Source organism: Bubalus bubalis, chromosome 16, assembly GCF_019923935.1.
Source record: "Bubalus bubalis isolate 160015118507 breed Murrah chromosome 16, NDDB_SH_1, whole genome shotgun sequence".
NCBI lineage: Eukaryota > Metazoa > Chordata > Mammalia > Artiodactyla > Bovidae > Bubalus > Bubalus bubalis.
Window position 1 is genome coordinate 12,101,813 of NC_059172.1, and position 24,751 is coordinate 12,126,563.

The 24,751-nt window shown below is 42.5% G+C and overlaps 1 long non-coding RNA gene across 1 annotated transcript in view; it reads left to right on the forward strand.

Moving 5' to 3' along the window:
• Positions 1 to 20,518: 20,518 nt before the first annotated feature.
• The window catches only part of LOC123329713, a 53,159-nt gene continuing 48,926 nt past the window's right edge, over positions 20,519 to 24,751 (forward strand). Inside the window, exon 1 of the long non-coding RNA XR_006545247.1 lies at positions 20,519 to 21,054. This is a non-coding gene — a long non-coding RNA (uncharacterized LOC123329713). The remainder of the gene's footprint in view (positions 21,055 to 24,751) is intronic.

The window sequence follows — 24,751 nt, forward strand, 5'->3', positions numbered from 1 at the left end:
AAGTATACTTGGCAGTTGTTGGATACTTTGCTTGGATATTTCCACACTGTGGTGGGAGAATGAACTTTATTTAAGAGCCACATCAACCAGCTCCTTTGTCCTCTGCCTTCTGGTTGGCTTCAGAAAGTGTGAGGCACTGGCTAGAGATCAGGAGGTGGAAGGCGAGAGAGGCCAGGCTATTTAATGCTCATGGGCCATGGGTGTACAGAGGCTTTGCTCCTTTGCTGAAGCCAAAGCACTTGTCTGGCAGCCCTTGTCTGCAGTTACCACTTAGTTTCCAGGTTCTGATAACTACGCTTGCCTCTAACTCCTTAACTCCCATTGGCTCTTCCATTATTGCTCATCCTGGAATGCTTTGCACTGTTTTACTTAACTCTGCCCACACCTTTGTAAACAGTCCCTGCATTAAATTCTTTTCAATGACTATACTCTGGGTGCCATCTGTTTCTCTCTAAGCCTTTGACAGATACATTTAGTATGCTACAAGTTATAAATGCTAAAAAGGAAATATAAACAAGTGTTTGAGAAAAGCGTGGGATTTAAGATGGAGTGTCCAGGGAAGGGTTGAGAAAGTGAGTTCTGGCTGATTTTTGTAAGAGTGAGTACACATTCTATACACACACACTTGCACATGCACACACACACACACACACAGGGCAGGCAGGGGTGGGGAAAGAGATAATTAGAGAGAGATGGGGAGAGAAAAAGAGAACATTCTAGGCATGTGAAAGTATTAGTTACTCAGTTGTGTCCGACTCCGTGGCTGCATGGACTATAGCCTGCCAAGCTCCTCTGTCCATGGGATTCTCCAGGCAAGAATCCTGGAGTGGGTTGCCACACCCTTCTCCAGGGGATCTTCCTGCCCAGAGATGGAACATGGGTCTCCGGCATTGCAGGCAGATTCTTTACTGAGTCATAGACATTAATTTACCGCAAGAATAGAATCACAGGGTTGCACATTGTCTTCTGTAATTTAACACTGTAGGAGTGTTTAAGTTCCCCTTGCTATCAAATATGTCTTTATTGTAACGACTGTGTGGAACTTCATTTTAAGGTTATAGCATATTTTACTTAATTGATCCCCTGCTTTTAGACAATTAGGTTGATTTTACAACTCCATTATTATAAATGAGCCCTGTTGACAGTCCTGATTTTATGAAAGCACTTGAACCAATTTCTGGGGCCTGCTGGGTCATCTTTCAGGAATCACTGCTTTGCTCTTTCATAAAAAGATAGAATGGGCTCAGTTCTGGGGACTGTTATTGTCAATCTTTGGGATAGATTCATCACTGGTGTGCAAGAGGGTAATTTTGAAACTGTTTATGGGATGTATGATTACCGTATTGAACAACTAGAAGTGCCATCTGGAGTAAGGGTAACAAAATAACAAAGGGCGTGATGGTTCTTTTTAACCCTCTAAACTGGAAGCTTATGCAGTGCAATGGAAGCTCAGTGTTCATGTATTGTACTGAGTTGCTTCAGTCATGTCCAGCTCTTTGTGACCCCATAGACTGTAGCCTGCCTGGCTCTTCTGTCCATGGGATTCTCCAGGCAAAAATACTGGAGTGGGTTGCTGTGCCCTTCTCCAGGGGATCTTCTGCCCCCAGGGATGAAATTGGTGTCTCTTATATCTCCTGTGTTGGCTGTTGGTTTTTTTTTTACCATTCGCACCACCTGGGAAGCTCACAGAGTTCATAACTGCAGCCTTTTTAAACTTGAAGGCTTTTCTTTCCTCATCCACAAGGTCCTTCTTCCTCAAGCTGATCAAGAAATAAAGAACACTTGTGTCCAACTCTTTGTGACCCCATGGACGGTAGCCCCCCAGGTTCCTCGGTCCATGGAATTGTCCAGGCAAGAATACTGGATTGGATAGCCATTCCCTTCTCCAGGGGAAAGAACACCTAGAAGGGCTAAATAGGTTGCTTTGTTAGCTAGGCTTCTCTTTTGAATAAATTCAAGATACTTAAAGATTGTGTTGGTGTGCAGGCATGCTCATTTAATTGAGTTTGAGGACAGAAGTGTTTTGCTGCTGTTGCAAATCGTTCATGAAGGAAGAGAATGGCCCTTGGGTTTGCCCCATTGCACTAACCTTGATCTATTATCCTCTCCTGTTCTCAGCCAATCTCAGAGGACATGTATGATCTGCAGAGTTAGGTTCTCATAGAAACTATGTTAAGACTCCGAATTTCCTGCCTCTGATTTTGTGCTTGGACAAATTTTACTCTGCATAGATCTATTTCAGAAAATTAAGAAATTAAGTAGCATTTTAAGAAAGTAAGCCCCTACACACTGAGATTCAGTAAATAGTAATTGAAGTTATATTTGAATATACTTCCTGTAAATTTTCTCTCTCGCTGTCTCTTTCTCTCCTTCTCCTTCTCTTTCTTAACTAGCATCCTTCTCCTTAGTGAGATCATATAGAAAGATACCTCAAAAAGTTCTTTAGATGTCAATCCAAAGTGAAGAAACAAACTTTAGCACCTGCTCTGGCTTTAAAAGGCCTTTTTTTTTTTTTTTTTTTCTGTTTTCCCTTGTCTTTTTTCGTATCTCAGTCACACCTCTTGAGATTCCAAATGCCAACATAACTATAAACACAATTCACTAAGTTTCTGGCACAAAACGAATCAACAGTGGCAGTTCTGCGCCACTCAAATTGAAGGAGACTTCATTGTGAAGCCATGTTTGGTTTTTCTCTCTGCGGAGATTTTGCATCCTTTCCAACTTTGGAGTGGCTTGTAATGACAGCCCTGGAATACGGAACACAAAAAGAATTCATGTAATCAAAGAAATCCGATATTCTCCTAAGTGACATCTTTGCAAATATTATTGTTACTTACTCATAAATGAAGCAACTGGGAATCAAAGAAACCCCAGACTACATAGCTCTTAAGAGGTGAAGCTAAACTATGAATCTGAATGTACGGAGCACTCACCATGATGATCATGCATGTAGGTGTTCCATGTTCCATTGTGATTATTCCAGAGAAAATTGGAGAATTGAACCCATCTTAATAGTTACACAGGAGATCCAATAGGCCTGTGTTAGAATCCCCAATTAATAGTGAAAAATTTCTAGAAAGTTTTTAATGCAAGATCTTTAGATCTTCCTTTTGTGTACCAGAAAACTGAGAAAAAACTCAAACCTTTCTGAATATAAAGTTTAGACTCTATTCCTAACATTTGATGTTCTCTGCTTTCTGTGTTATTTTAGAGCAGCTCTTTAGGGATTAAAATAACAGTCACATTCTGTCATTACATTAAATTATTGAAATACTTTTAGTCCCCTGAATATTCCAGTTCTTTGTTTGCTACTGGACATCTTCACATGTTTTTTATCTTTTGGAACCATTCCCCCATGCGCCGAGCTGATCTTCCATAACACTCTCCCCCGTATTTATGGTTATACATTTTACTTGACCATTTCTTACTCATCTTCCAGTTGTCACTTCAGGTCACAACATTTAAGTGATGCAGTTGTTGGTTCACTCCTCTATAGCTTCTATTAGTGGGAAATATATGAAAGTAGGGATACTGCATGTTGTGTTTTACTGTATCCCTGGCATCAGACACATGGCTGGTGTACAACAGACGTTCACTAACTCCTTTTAGGATGAAAGGGTGGATGAAATCATGAATCAATGAACAAAATATGTAGATTAATTCTTCCAGCAGTTAAAGAGTTCCTTTTAAAACCTTTTCACTTTAAACTACTAAGCTCTTTAAAAATTTGCCAGACACAGTTAGAGTCATAATTTAGAAAACTTCAGATTCCTGTTCACATTGGCAATAATCATGCTTTGGTGTTCTGCCTTTAGATTGTCCCCCATGACCCCTCCCAGAGATAACTACACAGTTACAGCCCCACATAGAGTGGAAATGGACGTCTGCCTGAAATCTGATTCAGACGTCAAGACTGATGACACCACACACAGCCCAAGAGAGTATGAAAATATTTATTATGCACATAATGAAATTAAAAGACGCTTACTCCTTGGAAGGAAAGTTATGAACAACCTAGATAGCATATTCAAAACCAGAGACATTACTTTGCCAACAAAGGTCAGTCTAGTCAAGGCTATGGTTTTTCCAGTGGTCATGTATGGATGTGAGAGGTGGACTGTGAAGAAGGCTGAGCGCCGAAGAATTGATGCTTTTGAACCATGGTGTTGGAGAAGACTCTTGAGAGTCCCTTTGACTGCAAGGAGATCCAACCAGTCCATTCTGAAGGAGATCAGCCCTGGGATTTCTTTGGAAGGAATGATGCTAAAGCTGAAACTCCAGTACTTTGGCCACCTCGTGTGAAGAGTTGACTCATTGGAAAAGACTCTGATGCTGGGAGGGATTGGGGGCAGGAGGAGAAGGGGACTACAGAGGATGAGATGTCTGGATGGCATCACTGACTCGATAGATGTGAGTCTGAGTGAACTCCAGGAGTTGGTGATGGACAGGGAGGCCTGGCGTGCTGCGATTCATGGAGTCACAAAGAGTCAGACATGACTGAGTGACTGATCTGATCTGATCTGAATGAGGCTTTCAAGGGAGGCCAAGGTGGCTCCCAAGAAGGTCTGAAATGGCTTGAGGTTTTTACGGTGTTTAAGGGGTGAAGCAGGGAGTGAGGGTTCCTGCACATGGCCAGAGGCTTGTATGATTTGAACTTCCTGCCAGTGTCAAGTGAGGGAGTATGCAGGCTTTCTTATCAGCTTGCTCAGATATGAGGCAGAAAGGAAAGAGGAAGAGGTGAGATTCAAAAGCTGTCATCAGTCAAACATACAAAAGATGGAGGCAGACTCTATATACACACATCTTTGTATAATCCCATCCACTGGTGTAGAAGTGGGATTTGTGATTTGTTTCTATCCATAGAATATGACTAAGGTAATGGATGGTCTCCGTTAAAATCACTCCAGTGACTGTGTTAAACTGAATAAGATTCCATCACCATGCACTGCACAGAGGCTTGATGAAGTGCATGACCAGGTTGGAGCAGCATTGCTCCATGTGACAAAGCATTGTGGGTAGCTCAAGGAACTGCAGGCGGCCTCCATAGCCTGATGGCAGCTTCCAGCCCATAGCCAACAGGAAGCCAGGTCCTGAATCCTCTGGCCACAGGAAGTGGGTTCTGGCCGCAACCTGGATGAGTGTAAAGATAGATACTTCCTTAGTCAAGCCTTCAGATGAGAACATAGCCCAAACCAAACCTTGATTACAGCGTTGGGACACTGAGCAGAGAACTCTGCTAAGCCGTGACCAGACTCATGACCCACAAAACTTTGCAAGAATCAATGCGTGTGTTATTCTATATCTGTGGTAATTTTTTTATATATCAAGAGAAAACTAAGATACACTCCAACCAAGTAATTTTTCACACGATTTTCCCTAGAACTACCTTCCCAATGATGTCATACAACTAACATGAATTTTTTCTAGCTAGTTTACTTTTCAGATCATTCCATTATTCCACCACTATGGTGGTCTGGTATATCAGCTGATTTTTTTTTTTTTAGACTTTTCCAAGCCTTCAAGGCTGACCCAAAACCATACAACGAGGTAAGTGAAAGAAAGTGTTAATCACTAAGTCATGTCTGGCTCTTTCGTGACGCCATGGACAATAGCCCACCCGTCTCCTCTGTCCATGGGATTTCCAGAACAAGAATACATTGTGGGCTGCCATTTCCTTCTTCAGGGACTCTTCCTGACCCAGGGATTGAATTAGTGTCTCTTGCATGAGCAGGCAGATTCTTTACCACTGAGCCACTTTGAAAAAATCTTCCTCCACCCTGAAGAACAAATTGTAATTAATCAAGGCTCTCCACACCCAAAAGAATCCACTGCCATGAATATAACACAAAACTCAAAATCATGGAGTTTTACTTCTTTAAAGCTAGGGTCAGATTTGTTTTCTTCATGACAGAGTAGGACTTCTGAGTCATTACTTAGGAAAAATCTGCAGGTGTCCATCTCCTTACTTTTTACCCAATGACCTATTCTCATGAAATTAGGAGATAACGTGTCCTGTACAGAGAAAAATGTGAAGCATAAAAAGCACACATTTTTTTAAAAGAATTATTACAGGAAACTAGCTGGGACCATAAAATTGGGGGGCAGATTAATTTCTTTTCAATTTATGCCTAGTACTAACCTATGTCCAGCCCAGAGGTTTATTTGTTAGGTAGCATTAATGTAGAAAGGTAATCTAGATCTCTTTTTGAGTCTCTGGACAGCAGTATATCTCTTTGTTTACCCCTTGTACAATTAATTCAGGCTTTAATTGTATTAAATAAGGGGTGGAGAATTTAAAAAGGTTTCAGTGGCTCTGGGAATATACATTTATTACTGTGATAAAAGAGCTGTCTCTCCCAGTCTCCATTTTCTGTGTTGTTTCATTGCATCTCATCTCCAATAAATCACAGAGGCTGGACTCTAGTCCCTTGGCTGGGAACAGTGCCTACGATGGATGCCGCAGGTTGCCTAATAAAGCTTTCAGCTTAGGGCTTCCATTTTCAACCATCATTTGGAATGGATATATCTTCCTGTGAACTAATATCCTTTTCCCGGTCTTGGCTTGATTTCTACCTTGGACTCAAGGAGAATATATGGGTTTTCCCCAGTATTCATCGAAATGAGGCACATAAAAGAAAGATGCAGTTCCGTCCTAATAAAAGGTAATAATGATAATAATGCCAATGTAGCAGACACCGCTTCATCTAACCCAGGCCCTAGAATCTCCTTTTACTTGTTTATAATATTCTCTCCTTCCAGTTCTGCTCCTGCCCCGTCTTGTCCTGTAGCTCTGCCCTTATGCCAGCTAGTTTACCTGCAGACTAGTAGAGCCAGAAGGTCCTGGGATTTGGTATCTTATCTTCCCTCACCTCTCCGGCCACAAGTTTTGCTTAGTGACTGAGTGGGACAGGAGTCTAAAAGGTGGGAAGTACGGCAAATCTGATATATAATCTGTTCTCTTGTCTTTTCCTGTTGGACCAGTTTGTAGTGGGAGTTTTTCCTGAAAGAAAAGCCTTTGCTTGGCTCTTTTCACGTCCCTGTCCTGCATCTCCCACTCCCTTTTCATTTTCTCCTGGGAGCGCACATCCTCCTTTCATGGTCTGCTTCTGAAGAGCCCTACCTGAGCCTACCGCTAGCTGTCAATCAAGCACTGCTCCTCCAGTCACACTGTTACTTCATTCTTACACAAAACCCTTTGCGGTAGATATCATTAACCCTCCATTACAGAGGAACACATTAATTTTTGCCTATTTTTCCTAAATAGGCAAAAAGTACTGATGCTCAGATTTCAACACAGATTTACGTAACTCTTAAGATCTGTTCTCTGGACATGTGACATGTGCCTCTCAATAATAGTAAAAGCCTACCAATTAGTCAATAGTCTCATCATAAAATGGTAGCTGAGGAACTATTTACTAGTCAGAACATATGGATTCGTATCATTCTTTTTACTTGGTGTATGAATTTAGGCAAGGTGCTTAACATTTCTAAGCATTAGTTTCTCTTTTTAAAAATAAAGCACAGAAACTAATATCTGCCCTCCTACTCTTACGTTTTACAAATTAAGAGAGGCTAATATGATGATGAGAATTTTCTTGGAGTTGTAAGGTAGTATGAGAGGAAAGAACATGATCTTTGGGTCTGAATTTGATAGTCAGTTTAACAACTAACTGAACTTCTTAGGTGGCGCTAGTGGTAAGAAATCTGCCTGCCCTTGCTGGAGATGCGAGAGACGTGGGTTCAGTCCCTGGGGTGGGAAGATCCCCTGGAAGAGGAAATGGCAAGCCACTCCCGTATTCTTGCCTGGAAAATTCCATGAACAGAGGAGCCTGGTGGGCTCCAGTCCAGGGGGTCGCAAAGAGTCAGACGTGAACGAGCAACTGCTGGTTAGCTGTCAAGTGCAGCACAGTGCTCAGCTGGGTCCTACACTTTGTGACCCCCTGAACTGTAGCCTGCCAGCCTCCTCTGTACATGGAATTTTCCAGGCAAGAATAGTGAAACTTGCAGTGTAGTCTTGGGCAAAACACGCACCCCTATGAGCAATGTTTGCGTCTCTAAGTGAGAAAAATTAGTTGGGCTAGGCTGCCCTGAAAATGCTACTGTGTCAGTCAGCTGTGTCCAGGGTCTAGCCCAGGGTAGTCCCTTGATAAGTGTTAGCCAGGCCCACTTTGGTCTTTTTTCTTCTTCAAGTAGGTGCCTAGACTGAGAAAACCTAAAAATTTTGCTTTTTTGCTGTTTGCTCATAGAGGGACTATGTCTTTGGGAGGGGTGTGTGTGTGTGTGTGTGTGTACACACAAGCACATATTTTTGATTAAGCTTTTCTTTGCTTTTGTCAATTGGTATGCTTTCATTTTTGTTGTCTTTTCATGTATATTTTATTCCCAATCAGTGTCAGAAAAGCTTATGCAAATATTTTGTTTCTATTTTCTTCCTTTATCCACCCAGCTCTGCATGTTTATGGAGTTTATTTTTCTGTCTCTGACTTCTTTTAATTTGTATATGTTTTAAATCAAGCAGAAAATAGGTACGTGTGTGTGTGTATGTGTGTGTGTGTGTGCGTGCATGTGTGTGCATGTCTTTCCCAGTGGCAGGAGCCATGGACCAGGCTCACAGGAGGATGCTGCACATTTAGGCATCATTCCCTGGTTCCTGAGACTTGCTCCCTGGAATGTATCTAAATTTACTCAGATAGAGTGACCTGAAAGACCATCTGAGTTTTCCATTTACAAATAGAAAAGCTGAGAGCAGGGGGATGGTTCAATCACTTCTAGAGCCCAGGACTTAGTTTTTCTGATCCAAAGCTTTCTCACCACACTTTTATTTGAAAGGATATAATGTACCCATAGAAAGGATTTAAAATATATCGACGCTTGTTATTCAGAGTATATTTGTAGAAGTTGTTTCTTCTGCCCTCTCGCCAGCTGTCCAGGCTTTTGACAATATTGTTTCGGTTCAGTTAAAATCCAGTCCTTTTGCAGTTCCTGACCCTGCCAATTTTGTTAAAGATTAGGCAGACTCAGAAGAGACTTAGAGTGGCTTTGAATTATAACTATGCCTGTTACTGGTTGCGCAAACTTAGAAGGTTATTCCATTTCCCAGTTTCTTCATCTGTAGATTCAGAATGCTAATAGATGCCTTAAAGGGTTGTTGAGAAGGTGCAATTTTATTGATAAATGGCCTAATCTAGAGCCACATGCATCAATTACTAATGATGGGTCTTAGAACACTGAGAATACTTTCCTTCCTCTGAATTACAGAATATATTTGGCTCTTGGAGGAAGTATGCATATACTAAATTCCAAGAGGATGCATATAATAAATGCATATGCATAATAAATAAATGCATAAGAGGATGCATATAATAAATTCCAGAGTAAAACGGGTTGTTGGAGGAGGAGGTTTTAGTGCAAAATTGCTATGTACTTCTTTCTTAGTTAGATAAGGTAGTGTTAAGTTTTAGTCGCACAGTCGTGTCTGACTCTTTGATATCCTGTGGACTGTAGCCCTCTAGGCTCCTCTGTCCATGGAATTCTCCAGGCAAGAATACTGGAGTGAGTAGCCATTCCCTTCTCCAGGGGGTCTTCCTGACCCAAGGACTGAACCCAGGTCTCCTGTACTGCAGGCAAATTCTTTACCATCTGAGCTACCAGGGAAGCTCAGGTAGATAAGATAAAAGAACATTAAAACGGGCTAATTTGCCCTGTAACGGTGATTATTAAGCTAATGGAAGGCCCCCTTCCTGATCTCCCTGCCTTTTTCATGAATACAGCTAATGTTAGAAAAGTGTTCATGTTCTAGAAACAGACTCACAGACATAGAAAACAAATTTATAGTTCCTGAAAGAGAAAGAGGAGGGAGGGATAAATTAGGGGCAGGCGATTAGCAGGTACAAACTGCAATATATAAAATAGATAAACAGCAAGGTCCTGCTGTGTAGCACAGGGAACAGGATATTTTCAATGTCCTATAATAAACCATAATGGAAAAGAATATGAAAAAAGACAGTACATATGTGTATAACCGAATCATTTTGCTATACACCAGAACGGAGGAGGTAATGGCACCCCAACTCCAGTACTCTTGCCTGGAAAATCCCGTGGACGGAGGAGCCTGGTGGGCTGCAGTCCATGGGGTCCCTAAGAGTCGGACACGACTGAGCAACTTCACTCTCACTTTTCACTTTAATGCCTTGGAGAAGGAAATGGCAACCCACAGTATTCTTGCCTGGAGAATCCCAGGGACGGTGGAGCCTGATGGGCTGCTGTCTATGGGGTCACACAGAGTCGGACACGACTGAAGCGACTTAGCAGCAGCAGCAGCAGCAGCGTACACCAGGAACTAACACAATGTTGTGGATCACCTATAGTTGTTGTTTAGTTGCTGAGTTGTTTCCGACTCTTTTGTGACCCCAGGGACTGTAGCCCTCTAGGGCTACATGTTCATGGGATTTCCCAGGCAAGACTGGAGTGGGTTGCCATTTCCTATACTTTGGTAAAAAAGAGAGAGTGTTCACTTTTTGTTGCCTTTGTTCTTTTAGCCCAAGAGTTGCACATGGGTAGGGGGAGGAGAGGGTTACTCCTTGAAGAGTGTTACTTCTGTGTGTGTCACGTTGAATTTGTGTGTCCCTGAGCCTCTGCCCTCTAGCCACCCAAATGTACTACAACGCAAAATAGCTGGAGAAAAGGAACCCCCTCCTTAGGGAGAAACTATTTTGTGTTGGGAGTTGCCCCAGGTGCTTTTTATAACTCTTTGCATTTAATTCTCACCACAACTTTGTGTTATAATTACCTGTACTTAACAGAAAAGAAAACTGAGATCTGCAATATTTTTTGTAAGAGGACAAAGCCAGAGGCTCTATGGCTTTGCAGGCACATAGGCCCCACCCACATGTGCCTTGTAGCCTGCAGGGCAAGCGGCCACGGACAATATGTCAATAAATGGGTGTGGCCCTGTTCCAACACAACTATATTTTCTAAAGCAGATGGTGAGATGGATTTGGTTCATAGGTTGGAGTGATTACGAAGTAAATGACTATTTGAAATGTGTTTTGTCTGCCTTCAGAGAATATACACTCTGCATTCATATCTGCCCTCTCCCTAACAAGTTTTGAGATTAGAAAGAAACCCGAACATATCCTGCTAGATGGTGGTTCTCAGTTCCCAAGCGTTAAGGAAAGCCCACAGCTTAAAAACTGGTATGGTAGCTAACTCAGGGGAAATTCCCTGAATTAGAGGTTTCATGTCTGGAGAGAGATGGCCGTGTCTCTGAGGCAGGCTTGGCAAGTTTGGTCAGATGGCCTGAGGCCAATCATGACACTGATGGGTGAGATGCACTCTGATTGGGCCTTGGCACCCTCTGGCTTGGACCATCCAGAAGGGCTTCTCCCTGAATCATTCTAAATTCACCTCGAAGCAGGTGCAGAGCCTGGCCTGATCCAAAGTTAAAGAAAGAACCTAAAGCAGGACCAAGAGCAAGTAACGAGGAATCTGGATGTGGCTAATACCTCTCAGTAAAGCCACACTCCATTGGCTTTGAAAAATAGCCCAATTATCCACAGTTGCAGCATGCAGAAAAATGATGAAGCAGTGTGACTTCATACCATAAATCCCACACACACAAACACTCCCTGTGTAATTAGTTGTTGCTCTAAATTGTTCTCATTTAAGGGAAGCGAATGGTCAGTTCTGTCACCCACAAGGGAGACATGAAACAGATACAGGGCAAGACCATTCTTGGTGATCTCAGCCATCAAAGAAGAGAAAGCTTGGGTTACTATTATGGCTTAGTGAAATGTGCTGACTATCAGAGCTTGTAATGAAGCACAGCATAGTGATGGAAAGAGCCCTGCCATTTACAATTCATCAACATGATTTTGCCAGGCACAGCAGGTGGGAGCAAAGATCCTGGAGTTCCAGATCCGAACACTTGGTCACTGTTTTCGTGTAGGACTTTGGGCGATTGTAGAGAGAAGAGTTCTGGACCTGGAGTCCTATGACTTGCTCTAAAGTTCTAGCTCTCACAGTTAGCAGCTGGGTGGACCTGGGCAAAGTCATTCCCGTGGCATGGATGGCTCTTGCTATTCAGTTGCTAAGTCATGTCTGACTCTTTGCAACCCCATGGACTGCGGCATGCTAGGCTTCCCTGTCCTTCAGTATCTCACGGAGCTTGCTCAAACTCATGTCCATTGAGTCAATGATACCATCCAAGCATCTCATCCTCTGTTGCCCGCTTCTCCTGCCCTCAATCTTTCCCAACATCAGGGCCTTTTCCAATGAGTCAGCCCTGTGTTCATACAAAGTGCTTCTCTGTTCTTCCTAAACACAGTTGGGCTGCATTTCCTAGGCTCCCTGTAGTCAGTTTGGTTACGTGGCTAAATTCTGGTTAATGGGATGTGGGTGGAAGGAAAGAAGGCCGTAGGATGTAAAAACATACAGGCGTAGAATGTAAAAACCTCCCTTCTCTGTCTCTCCTTTTCCTCATGCAGGCCAAGTACAGGGGATCTTTCTAGGGTCACCTAGAAATAGACAAAAGACTTTGGGGCTTCCCGAGTGGAGTCAAGAGCATTTCTACTCCCTAATCTGCTCACCCCACTCCGCCTGCCAACTGGACTTTATATAAGTGGGTACAGCCACTGAGATTCCAAGATTTGTATTGTATTTGTATTCCAAGATAGTATTAACACCTTAATTATAGCAGTGATAAGAGAAGCTGATATTTTTGAGCCCTTGCATGAAGATGAGCGTTGGGCTCCCATGAACTGTCTCTTCTGGTTTTTAAAACAGCAACTTTATAAGTTCTTTTTTTTTCTTTTAATTGGAGCATAATTGCTTTAAAATGTTGTATTAGTTTCTGCTGTACGGTGAAGTGAATCAGCTCAATGCGTACATATATCCCTCCCTCCTCAGACCTCCCTCCCATTTCCCCACCCAATCCCACCCTTCTAAGTCACCGCAGAGCACCACACTGAGCTCTCTGTGCTTTGTAGCAGGTTCCCATTAGCTAGCTATTTTACACATGATAGTGCATATATGTGGAGAAGGCAATGGCAACCCACTCCAGTACTCTCTCCTGGAAAATCCCATGGACGGAGGAGCATGGTAGGCTGTAGTCCATGGTGTCACTAAGAGTTGGACACGACTGAGTGACTTCACTTTCACTTTCATGCATTGGAGAAGGAAATGGCAACCCACTCCAGTGTTCTTGCCTGGAGAATCCCAGGGAGGGGGGAGCCTGGTGAGCTGCCGTCTATGGGGCTGCACAGAGTCAGACACGACTGAAGCGACTTAGCAGCAGCAGCAGCAGCAGTGCATATATGTCAATCCCAATCTTGCAATTTGTCCCACTATCCCCTTCCCTGCTGTGTCCACATGTCTATTTTCTATGTCTGAGCCTCTATTCCTGACCTGGAAATAAGTCCATCCGTGCCATTTTTCTAGATTCCATATATATGCGTTAATACACTGTTTTTCTCTTTCTGACTTAACTTCACTCTGTACAACAGACTCTAGGTCCATCCACCTCTCTACAAATGACCCAATTTCATTCCTTATAAGTTCAACTAATGTTCCTATTTCAGATTTGAAACTGACACATACATAGAGGTAAGATACCTTGTCTGATCTCACATACTTAATGTGTGGTTAGAGAAGTGACTTGCTTGAAACCTCAGTCTCCTCTGCATAATAAAGATGATAATCTCTGCCCCATTTACTAAAACCTTATCACATATGTCACAGGAGTTAGGTGGTAGAAACGCCCTTGGAAGACTAAAAGCATCACATAAATGCCAAACGTTATTATTATTGATCTCTCTGAGTCTCAATTTCCATAACTGTAACATTTGTTCTACTTAATCACTCTTTTTAACACAGTAACATGAACCATTTATGTCTTCCATGGAGGCGGGTGATGGTAAAAATCTAATATTCCTTGCCATGTGAATGGCATTTAGGGGTAATAAGTACAGGGCAGATCAGGGAGCATTTAGGGTGAGTATAAGCAGAGAGATAAAGCAAGAATAGATATTTATAAGGATTCTTCTCTTACATCGCCCGCTTCTCTTCTGTTCCCCCGACTCTGTAGTTAGGGATGCTATCACTAAGTAGCACATGGCATCCTGAATAACCCTGATATTTCTCAAGTGGCCGATATAATACTTAGGAAAGTCCAGATCTTAGAACTTAAGGGGACAGGAAAATTTGGCTTTTATGGTTTTTCTTTAAAGAAAATATCGAAACTATTTTAGCACATGCTAGTTGATACTGATATTCAATTCCAAAATAATTCTCCGTCTAGGCCAGATCTTAGGATATAAAGAAATGGGGGAAAATCAGGTTTTTTCCTTTAGGAAAAAAGTCACTATACCACATACCAATTAACTCTGAAGTTTAACTCAAACTTAGAAGGGAGAGATTCATGACAGATGATTGAGATACATTTTTAGCATGTCTGTCATCTAAATTTTAATTCAAACATCACAAGCTATAGGGCTCCGATATGTTTCTGACTTTCAGAAGTATTTTGTTTAACTTAAAGACTGACATTCATGAAATGGAGTGTTAAGTTACTGTCAGGAAATTTCTTACATCCACACAATCTGTATCCGCTTGGCAATAAGAAAGATCTAGAAATTTTGAGGCTGTGTTCCTGCATGACAACAATTTTTTGGAACCAAAGAGTGTTGTACATGTATATAGGCCCTGTACTATCTGCTTGGACACAGTCTTCACCACTCCCTCTTGCCTCTCAACATGGCAGCCAAGTGTCAACTCCCATTTAACCCCATCCATCTTGACTGTTTGCCTCATTAACACTGATTTTATGCTTCCTATACTCCTTGGAAGGAAAGTTATGACCAACCTAGATAGCATATTAAAAAGAAGAGACATTACTTTGCCAACAAAGGTCTGTCTAGTCAAGGCTATAGTTTTTCCAGTGGTCATGTATGGATGTGAGAGTTGGACTGTGAAGAAAGCTGAGTGCCAAAGAATTGATACTTTTCAACTGTGGTGTTGGAGAAGACTCTTGAGAGTCCCTTGGATGGCAAGGAGATACAACCAGTCCATTCTCAAGGAGATCAGTCCTGGGTGTTCTTTGGAAGGAATGATGCTAAAGCTGAATCTCCAGTACTTTGGCTACCTCATGCGAAGAGCTGACTCATTGGAAAAGACTCTGATACTGGGAGGGATTGAGGGCAGGAGGAGAAGGGGATGACTGAGGATAAGATGGCTGGATGGCATCACTGACTCGATGCACATGAATTTGGGTGGACTCCGGGAGTTGGTGATGGGCAGGGAGGCCTGGCGTGCTGTGATTCATGGGGTCACAAGGAATCAGACACAACTGAGTGACTAAACTGAACTGAACTGATACTGAATCTGCTACCTGAGCATTAGAATATAGCCTCACTAGGAAGAAAATATTTAGTGCTAATGAAATTACACTCTCCTCCCCTGCTGCTTCTGAAGCAGAGAGAATATACTACTCATTCTGGTTATTGAGTAAGACAAGCTTTCCAATATTGGAAAGAATACTCCAATATTCCTGCCTGAAGAATTCCATGGACAGAGGAGCCTGGAGGGCTCTGGTCCACAGGGTCACTAAGAGCTGGACATGAATGAAGTGACTTTGCATGCACACACAGTATGCCTGGCATATACAAGATATTGTGTGTGTGTGTGTGTGTGTGTGTGTGTGTGTGTTTGTATGGAAGAAAGGATGGAAGGAAAGAATTTCTTAGTGACAAATTAGGCACTTAGCCAAGTTCCCATTGTTATCCTCTACCTTCATCTCTGTCATTCCAAATCCAGTTGGGCTGCTGACCATTTCTCATTGAATACTGTTGACATTTCCTGGTCTGGCTTCCTTTATCTATTGCTTAGAAATTTTAAAAATAAAACTATCAAACAGTGTCTTATTTTATCATACAACCTCTTAGTGGCTTTTGTGATTGTGTGAGTCCCCTTGTTTTGGAAAAGTGAAAGTCTCTCAGTCATGTCTGACTCTTTGCAACCCCATGGATTATACAGTCCATGGAATTCTCCAGGCCAGAATACTGGAGTGGGTAGCCTTTCCCTTCTCCAGGAGATTTTTCCCAACCTAGGGATTGAACCCAGGTCTCTGGCATTGCAGATAGATTCTTTAACTGTTGAGCCACAAGGGAAGCCCAAGAATACTGGAGTGGGTAGCCTATCCCTTCTCCAGCGGATCTTCCCAACCCAGGAATCGAACCGAGGTCTCCTGCACTGCCGGTGGATTCCTTACCAACTGAGCTATGAGGGAAGCCCCTGTTTCAGAGTAGTCCTTGGTAAATGTTTGTAGTTCTATAGTTTAGTGTTGGGGTTTCCCTACTGGCTCAGATAGTAAAGAATCTGCCTGCAATATGGGAGATGTGGGTTCAATCCTTGGGTCTGGAAGATCCTCTGGAGAAGGGAATGGCTACCCACTCGAGTATTCTTGCCTGGAGAATTCCATTAGTCATCCTTCTTTATCCCTCAGGCTCTAACATCACCTGCGTCTTTTATCAGAATGATCTCTGCAATCATTAAGGCTCTTTTGGAAATAAGTGACAAAAATCCACCTTGAACAGTTTGAGGGAAAAAACACTGGATGTTTGTTTTCCCAGATACCGTACAACACAACTGTGTCAGGGAAAGAACAAATTTTCAACTTCACCTAAGGGACTGTTGCACTCAAAAACCTGGGGTCATCATGACTATCTCCTGCCTTAATTTGTTCATCTAACAACTCTAGTTAGTTAACTTCATTCATTGTGTTGTAATTCCAAAAACTGTAGGAAAGAGCTGGAATTAGCAGTTTGATTATGGTTTCTCTTCCTTGGACTCATCAACTGCAGTTGGGAGAAAGTCACACCTTTTGTAAAAGGTCTACTTCTGAAGTTACCATATGTGGAGGAGGGAAAGACCCAAAAGAATAGGGCAGGTCAGGCAAATAGTATGTCTATCTCATTCCCTGGCTAGACATTTGGGAATTGGTTCCTTGGTGGCTCAGCGATAAAGAATCCATCTGCCAACGCAGGAGGCACAGGTTCAATCCCTGGGTCAGGAAGATCCCTTGGAAAAGGAAATGTCAACCCCCTTATTCTTGCCTGGAAAATCCCATGGACAGAGGCAGGCTACAGTCCATGGGGTTGCAAAAGAGTCGAACACGTCTTATCGACTAAACAACAACAATCCATGTACTTTACAGTCACTTATTGACTATCTACCGTGGGTAGACACAAAGGAATGCCACAATGAGTAAACTAGATAAAATCACTCCTCTCATAAAATGGACAATTTTTCCATTCATCAAAAAAAAAAAATATATTTCCTGGTGGCCTTCCGTATACAAAGGCTGTACTGGAAACTATGGTGAGGTGAACGTGAAAGATGCAAAAACATACATACAGTCTCAGCTCTCACAAAGCTTTCAAACTGAATAGGAAATAGGCTGTCTGAACAAGTAAATGTTACACAAGACCAGTCAGTTCATCCATTTAAGCAGACATTCACCGAGTATGCAGCACATGCCATTGTGTTAGACACTGAGGATATAGAGATAGATGAGACGCTATTGTGGTTATTAAGATGTTCATAGTCTAGAACAGGACTCTGAGATATAAACAGTTAATTCCAACCTAGGATAATGCAATATTTTCTGACAAAGTTGTATGAAAAAGGAGATATCTTTATGAAGAAAAATGTTTTGGGAGAATCCAGGAGAAATTGTACAGGTGACAGAAAAGCCTAAATGAAAAGAATAAATCTCACCCCAATGCAAGTAACTGGAGCAAAAATACAGAAGCAGGAGGGTGCAGGGTAGATTTTTAAAATGGTGACAACCAGTCAGGACTTTTAAAAGAGAGGAAGGAGATAAACCTGGGAATGTAGCAGCTTCTTAATGAGTTCAGCGTTTTTTGCTTAATAATGAGAAGTCACTGAATGTTTGGGGGCTCAGGGTAGACTGCCCTGGAATATACCACAATGGTATATTGATTATTTTGAATTAAAGTTACATAAACTTATGTAAGAAACGGCCAGTGAATAAGGTATATTCTGACCCTCGCTGACAGCAGGAGATAAATCTCCCGTGTGAAAGGTGCAGTACCTGAATCTAGAGAAGGAAGGACATTTAGTAACAGAGGCAGGGAATTCAGTCCTCAAAGCCTATATAAACAGATCTTGTTTCTTCTTTAATTTACCACCCCAAACCCAAACTCTGTGTAGCTGCTGCTGCTGCTAATTCGCTTCAGTCGTGTCCAATGCTGTGCGACCCCATAGATGGCAGCCCACCGGGCTCCTCTGTCCCTGGGATTCTCCAGGCAAGGATATTGGAGTGGAAAAAAAAAAAAAAAAGAATATTGGAGTGGGTTGCCATTGCAGTGTAGAGTCATAGTTCATTGAGCACCCAAAATCCAAGTTTCTTTGTCCTGTTAATTTCTTGCAAATGCATTGCTTCTCAATCCAAAAAAAGAGCTGTTTGCTTTTATTACTTCTTAGGTCCTATTTCTATGAGACAAATTGCACACAAATTGAAATTTGTTTCATTTTTTTCTCTTTATCTGTTTTATGTTAATTTTATTGTTAGTCCAAGCCAGAAGATTTTAAGAAAGGTAGAGGGGAAAGTTTCCTCCTCCCTTGCAACAGGCAGTACCTTGATCAAAATGCATTTTAATTGATTAAATAAAAGAGGTGCTTCTTCTTGGATCCCTGCTGGTGGAGCAGTTGGGGGTCTATTTGGGCAATGGAAAGAGACAAAAGGGTCTGTTGAAAACTGCTGCGATTGAGACTTTTTTCTGCTTTAATTTCTATTACATGTCATAGCTTTTGAGGGATTTAACTTCTAGAGCAGCTGAGTTATCATCTTTCCATTTAAACAGCAAGCTCTTTGAAAATAAGGGGTATTGTTCATTTTTGCATCCTCATGGAGCCTCTTGTGCCTGTGCGCTAAGTCACTTCAGTCGTGTCCAATTCTGTGTGATCCTATGGATTGTAGCCCACCTGGCTCCTCTGTCCAAGGGATTCTCCAGGCAAGAATACTGGAGGGGGTTGCCATGCCCTCCTCCAGGGGATCTTCCAGACCCAGCAATCAAACTCCCATCTCTTACGTCTCCTGCATTGGCAGGTGAGTTCTTTAGCACTAGCGCCACTTGGGAAGCCTTACACAGACCCCATTTAAAGTAGTTTCTAAATAAATACCAAATGGATATGAAAATTGGTGGATGAACGAATGAATGAAAAATAATATTTCAAGAGAGGAACTTTAAATATTCTATACCTGGAGTGTCCCCAGCCTTTGTTCAAACCTTGAATATTACAGGGAGACAGCACATCGTGACACAAAGCCTGACTGTTGCTTTCTAAACGTGTGAACTTGTGCAAGTTTCTCTGTTTCCAGAGCCTCTGATTATTATTTTTTTCCTGCTGAAATGAGGCTAATAATTTTTACTATCTCACAGTGGTAGTGTGAAGATGAAAAGGAACATTGTATATAAAGCACTTAGCTTGTTACCAGCACAAGTGAGAACTCATTAAATGGTATGGCTTAATATGTTTTCAAGAGCCTACCAGTGATAGGGCTGGAAACAGCCTTTTCTCATTCTTTTATTCATTCACTCAGATATTTAGTATTTAATCAAAATATTAATAAGTGCAAATTATTAGGCACTGAAGGCACAAGAATGAAAAAGATCCAGCCCATCAGGCTCAAAGAACTCACCGTATCAGGGACAAGAGAGGTTAAAAAACAGGCATTTGCAATACACTGGGATAAGGGCCACTAAAAGGGATGTATTTGGAGGACACGTTTTTGAGCAGACATGGAGTATAAGAGCAGGCGTGGCTAGTTCAAGGAACCGATGATTCAACCGGCTGGAGCTACAAGGGCAGGAAAGTGCAGTCATGGGACTGGAGAAGCGAGCTAAGTCAAGTCCTGGTGAACTTCTGAGTTTTTCACAGCCTTGAGAAGGGACTCCTGAATGGTTTCCCAGGTGGCTCAGAAGGTAAAGAATCTGCCTGCAGTGTGGGAGACCCAGGTTCAATCCCTGCATTGGGAAGATCTGCTGGAGAAGGGCATGGCAACCCCCTCCAGCATTCTTGTCTGGAGAATCCCATGGACAGAGGAGCCTGGCGGGCTACAGTCCGTGGGGTCACAAAGAGTTGGACACGACTGAGCGACTAACACTCACTTTATCCACTTCAATCCCAAATATCTTTTTACTCAGGTCTATCCTGTAGTTCCCTTTCTGACTCTGTAGAGTGACCCATGTCTTAGGAAGTACAGGGGATTCTCAGAAAGCTGTGGCCGCCCTGGGTAGAAGATTGCCCTTTTCTGGGGTCCAGGCTGCCTGGCTGGACTTGCCTTGGCAGCAGGAGAAGGGATCCAGCCGGGGCTGACATGACTTAACATGTAAAATTCATTCCACACACATGTGTTCCCTAGAGCTGACTAAGGAGTCCTTCACTGGCAGTGTTAACAATCAGTATTCATCAGTCTGTTTGAATATGGGAGGTCTGGAGCTGGCTGTGCAAGGAGAATCTGAATAGAGCCAAAGAATCAGGCATTGGTTGGTTTCACTGAGCAACTGAAGTTTTAGAAAGTTAAAGTTGTATCCACAACTCCCCCCTGCCCCCACACACACCCTAGGGCTTTGCTTTAGTCCCCTGAACAAAGCCATCATTCTCTTTTTAAAGGCAGGTGAAACAGGGTTGCATTGCTGTATCTCAGCACCCACCACTGTACTTTCCAAGATGTCTCAGTATAACCAGTTTGGCACCACAGGGTTCTTCTGCTCATGTTGTCTTCCTTTGTTTGGATTGCTAGTTGGGAAAATTGATTTTTTTTTTTTTCCCAGATTGAGTGAGGTAAACAAAACATGATGGGGCTGGACGAAGCCGGGGGAGACATGACTTCATCTTGCAACCCTGACAGTGTCAACTGAGAAAAAAACACAATGTGGGAGTTGTGAGTTAAATTTTATTTGGAGCAAAATATGGGCTCTAATCCAGGAGACAGCCTCTCAGAGAGCTCTGCGGAACTGCTCTGGAGGGAAGGTCAGTATAGATGTGATTTTGGTGAAGGGGGATATGGGCAGTCAAGCACACATTTTGGTAGAGGTTTTCTCCTAGTCACAAGAAGGTCAGTCCTAGTCGCAAGGGACAGCTGTCCCCATTCATGATTTTTAGTACTTTTGTAGATATGAGAAGATGCGAGCAATCGGGTTCATAAAATCCTCTCCAGAAAATATCTAATTCTCTGAAGGTCCATTCTGCCAGATTTTTCCAGAGCACAGAGTGCCTCATTCCTTATCTCCTCCTTCAACTCTTTCAGCCTCTGTTGAAGGTCAGGAACTGCAGTGATTAGCGATGTCATTCTTACAGAAGCTGATGTCCAGTGACAATTTTTAGTTGACAATAGACAGAGATTAAAAATGAAGTCCAAACTAGGATATCCAGTCTGATACTTTGGCTTCCCAAGTGGCTCAGTGGTAAAAGAAACCTGCCTGCCAATGGAGGAGACATGGGTTCGATTCCTGGGTCGGGAAGATCCTCTGGAGAAGGGCATGGCAACCCACTCCAGGTTTCTTGCCTGGAGGATCCCATGGACAGAGGAGCGTGGTGGCTACAGGCCACAGGGTTGCACAGAGCTGGATATGACTGAGCGACTAAACAACAGGAGTCTGATACTTAACCTGAGAAATGGACATTATCCTCAGGCTGGTTACTGTGATTCCACCCTGGTCACACTAGGGGTCTTTGCCAAGTGACATTTATTTTCAAAATGGATAGTGTCATAAACTGTGGTCACCGGGCATAGTATTTTGGAATATGTCCGAAATAAAGATGGATAAACAAATGCTCAGGTTTTCATACTGGGTTATCTCAAGCCACGAGGGCAACTTCTGTGGGTGGCCCATGCCTGGCTGAGACACGCCAGAATTAAATTGTGTCTTCTAAGGTGGTTGCTAGCTCATCAAATAAGGGCTACTGACACATTCGTTTAGTTCTTGACCTGTGCCAGAGGCTTTACCTACACGAGGGTATTGAATCCTCACCACCATCCAGCGAAGCAGGTGGTATTATTTCTCTTTTATCAGATGATAAAAATGGCTCAGAGAGGCCAGTGATCAGTCAGTGATCACAAGTCAGTACAATACATGGAGAGTTGGATGAAAATCTGGGTTTATTTGATCCCTAAACTTGTGTTTATTCTGCTGTACCCATAGGGTAAAAGGTAGACAATTCGGTTGGCATTCTCAGCAATCTCTTTCCACGATATATGCCCCTCTTTGTGTGTCTGTAGGAGTGAAAGTTTCCGAGTTTTTTAGAGAAATGGCCACACACTGATCTGCTGCTGAGGGGACCATTGTTATGGGTGGAACTCTGGGTGACTCTGCTCAGGCTTCCTCTAGATCTCACAGACAGTTTCGCAAAGAGGCCAGGTTCAAATAAATAAACCAGTAACTTCTCCTCAGAGCTCAAATACCCAGTATGACGATCCTGGAATCTAACAGCAACTTGAGAGAATTGAAACTGGGATTTCAATGACAAGAATGGCCTTTGGGGCAGAGATTTCAGCTCTATTCCTGGATAAAGATTTTACTTGCTGTGTTTTCCTGGTCAAGTTACTGCTTGTCTCTGATGTTCAGATTCTTTGCCTATAAAATGGTGATATAAAAAATATACATATAAAATAAAATGGTGATTTAAGTTACTTTCTCACAGTTATTTTGATTTAATGTGATAATTAATGCAGGTGCCTGGCACATTATAGGCTGTTCATAAATGGTACCTATTATTAACTTGAAGTCAAAACAATTGGGATCTGATTCTGGTTCTTCTTTTTGCTTACTCTTAAACCTTTGCTTAGTTATTTAATATTTATGGGCCTAATCTAATGCAAAACTGGGGTTCCCTGGTGGCTCAGATGATAAAGAATCCGCCTGCAATGCAGGAGACCTGGGTTTGATCCCTGGGTCAGGAAGATGCCCTGGATAAGGGAATGGCAATCCACTCCAGAGTCTAGCTTGGAGAATCCAATGGACAGAGGAGCCTGATGGGCTACAGTCCATGGGTTTGCAAGGAGCTGGACACGACTGAGTGAATAACTCTTTCTTAATGTAAAACCAGTGCACAAACCCCACAAAATATAAAGCAAAGCAACAAATAAAAACAACTGCATAAAATAAGGGGTTTGAATTAGTTCCCAACATTTTCACTACCAAGTATTCCTCCTCTTAATTTCCATCTACTACTTGAACTGCATTATTAATTCTTAATTTGTTTTCCTATTCTTAATCATACATATATATGAGCAGACAGCACGGACAGTAGAATTAAGCCAACGGTACGAACAAAGCAGTGGTGAATCTTTTTTTAATGAGTCTGGGTTTTCGTTGGTAAATGAGGCCTTGTCTTGTGTAAATATTCAACTTCTTGTAGTTATTTTTTTAATATCTAAAATAATTCAAAGACCTTCCCCGCTGCTTCCTTGGACCCCTGGAGAATTGGGAACTCCAGGTTACATACTACTGGCTTTGTCTAAGGTCCCTTCAGCTAAGTTAGGTCTTCAAAACCCTGGGCCCGTCCTTAAATTTTAAGGTTGATTTTCCCCCAATTTTCTACGATCTTCCCCTCTAGTTTATGATAAACTAATCCACCATTGCTAGCATTCGTGAATTGATTCCCGCCCCCCGCCCCCTTATAACGCACACATCTGGGGCAAGGACATCACTCTGGGTTCTTGTTACTCAAAGCCAGGCCCAGGAACCAGTAGCCTCTGTGTTGTCAGGCAGCTTGTTAGATACACTGACTTTCAGACCCCACTTCAGACTGAATAAACCTGAATCTGTAACAAGATCTGGGGGAACAAGATCCCCAAGTGGTTTTTAGATTCGTTAATTTTGAGAAACACCAGATTAGAATCCAGATTCAAACTGAGATCAAGCAGTTCCCTAGTAAATTAGAATTCCTGACCTATTGCCTCGCACAAGCCATTAGACCTCGGTAAGCCTCCGTAAAATAAGGATAAAAGTGCTTGCTCATCTTACCTGGAGGTTTTGTTGTTAGTCTCAAGAAAATAAACAACAATAAAATATTTTATAAGCTCATTAACTAGTCTGAAACTCAGAGTGCATGTTGTTTCATAACTGTAACAGTCTCTCCTAAGAATCAGAGTGAAAAATATACTCAAACTCCTTTGATCATTCAGAAAACTCATCATAACCACATCACTACTCCCTTGCATTTCCCTTGAGGGTTATGCATCCCTCCCTCTCAGTTCTGTCCAGATGCAATTAGAGGTATCTGTTTACCCATCTGCCTCCTCTTGAGATTTATTAACTCCTTGAAAACACTGACCGGGAGGTCATATTTGACTCACCTCCGCTTTCTCTCCTTCCTTCTCTGTGCTTCTGCATCTCCCCCGCCCCTAGCCCCTAGAACCGACCTGACCCTCCATACATGCTCACCGAACCAACTCAGACACACAGTGCTACTTGACAGCATCTCTCTGAGAAACAAAACGCAGCTGATGCAGTCAGGACCTGCACCACCTGCTTAATAGGGTTGTTAAGAGAATCAGATGAGCCTGGGCACGCAGTGGCCCTCTGTGAGCTGTAAAGCACCAGGTAAAAATGAGAGACCATTATTAGGCATATGTGGTCTGGCAGGGTCCTACAGATGGCAGTCACCTGTCATTATGAAAACTGTCTCACGCCAAAGCCGAACCGGTGGTGACTTTCGTGGCTCT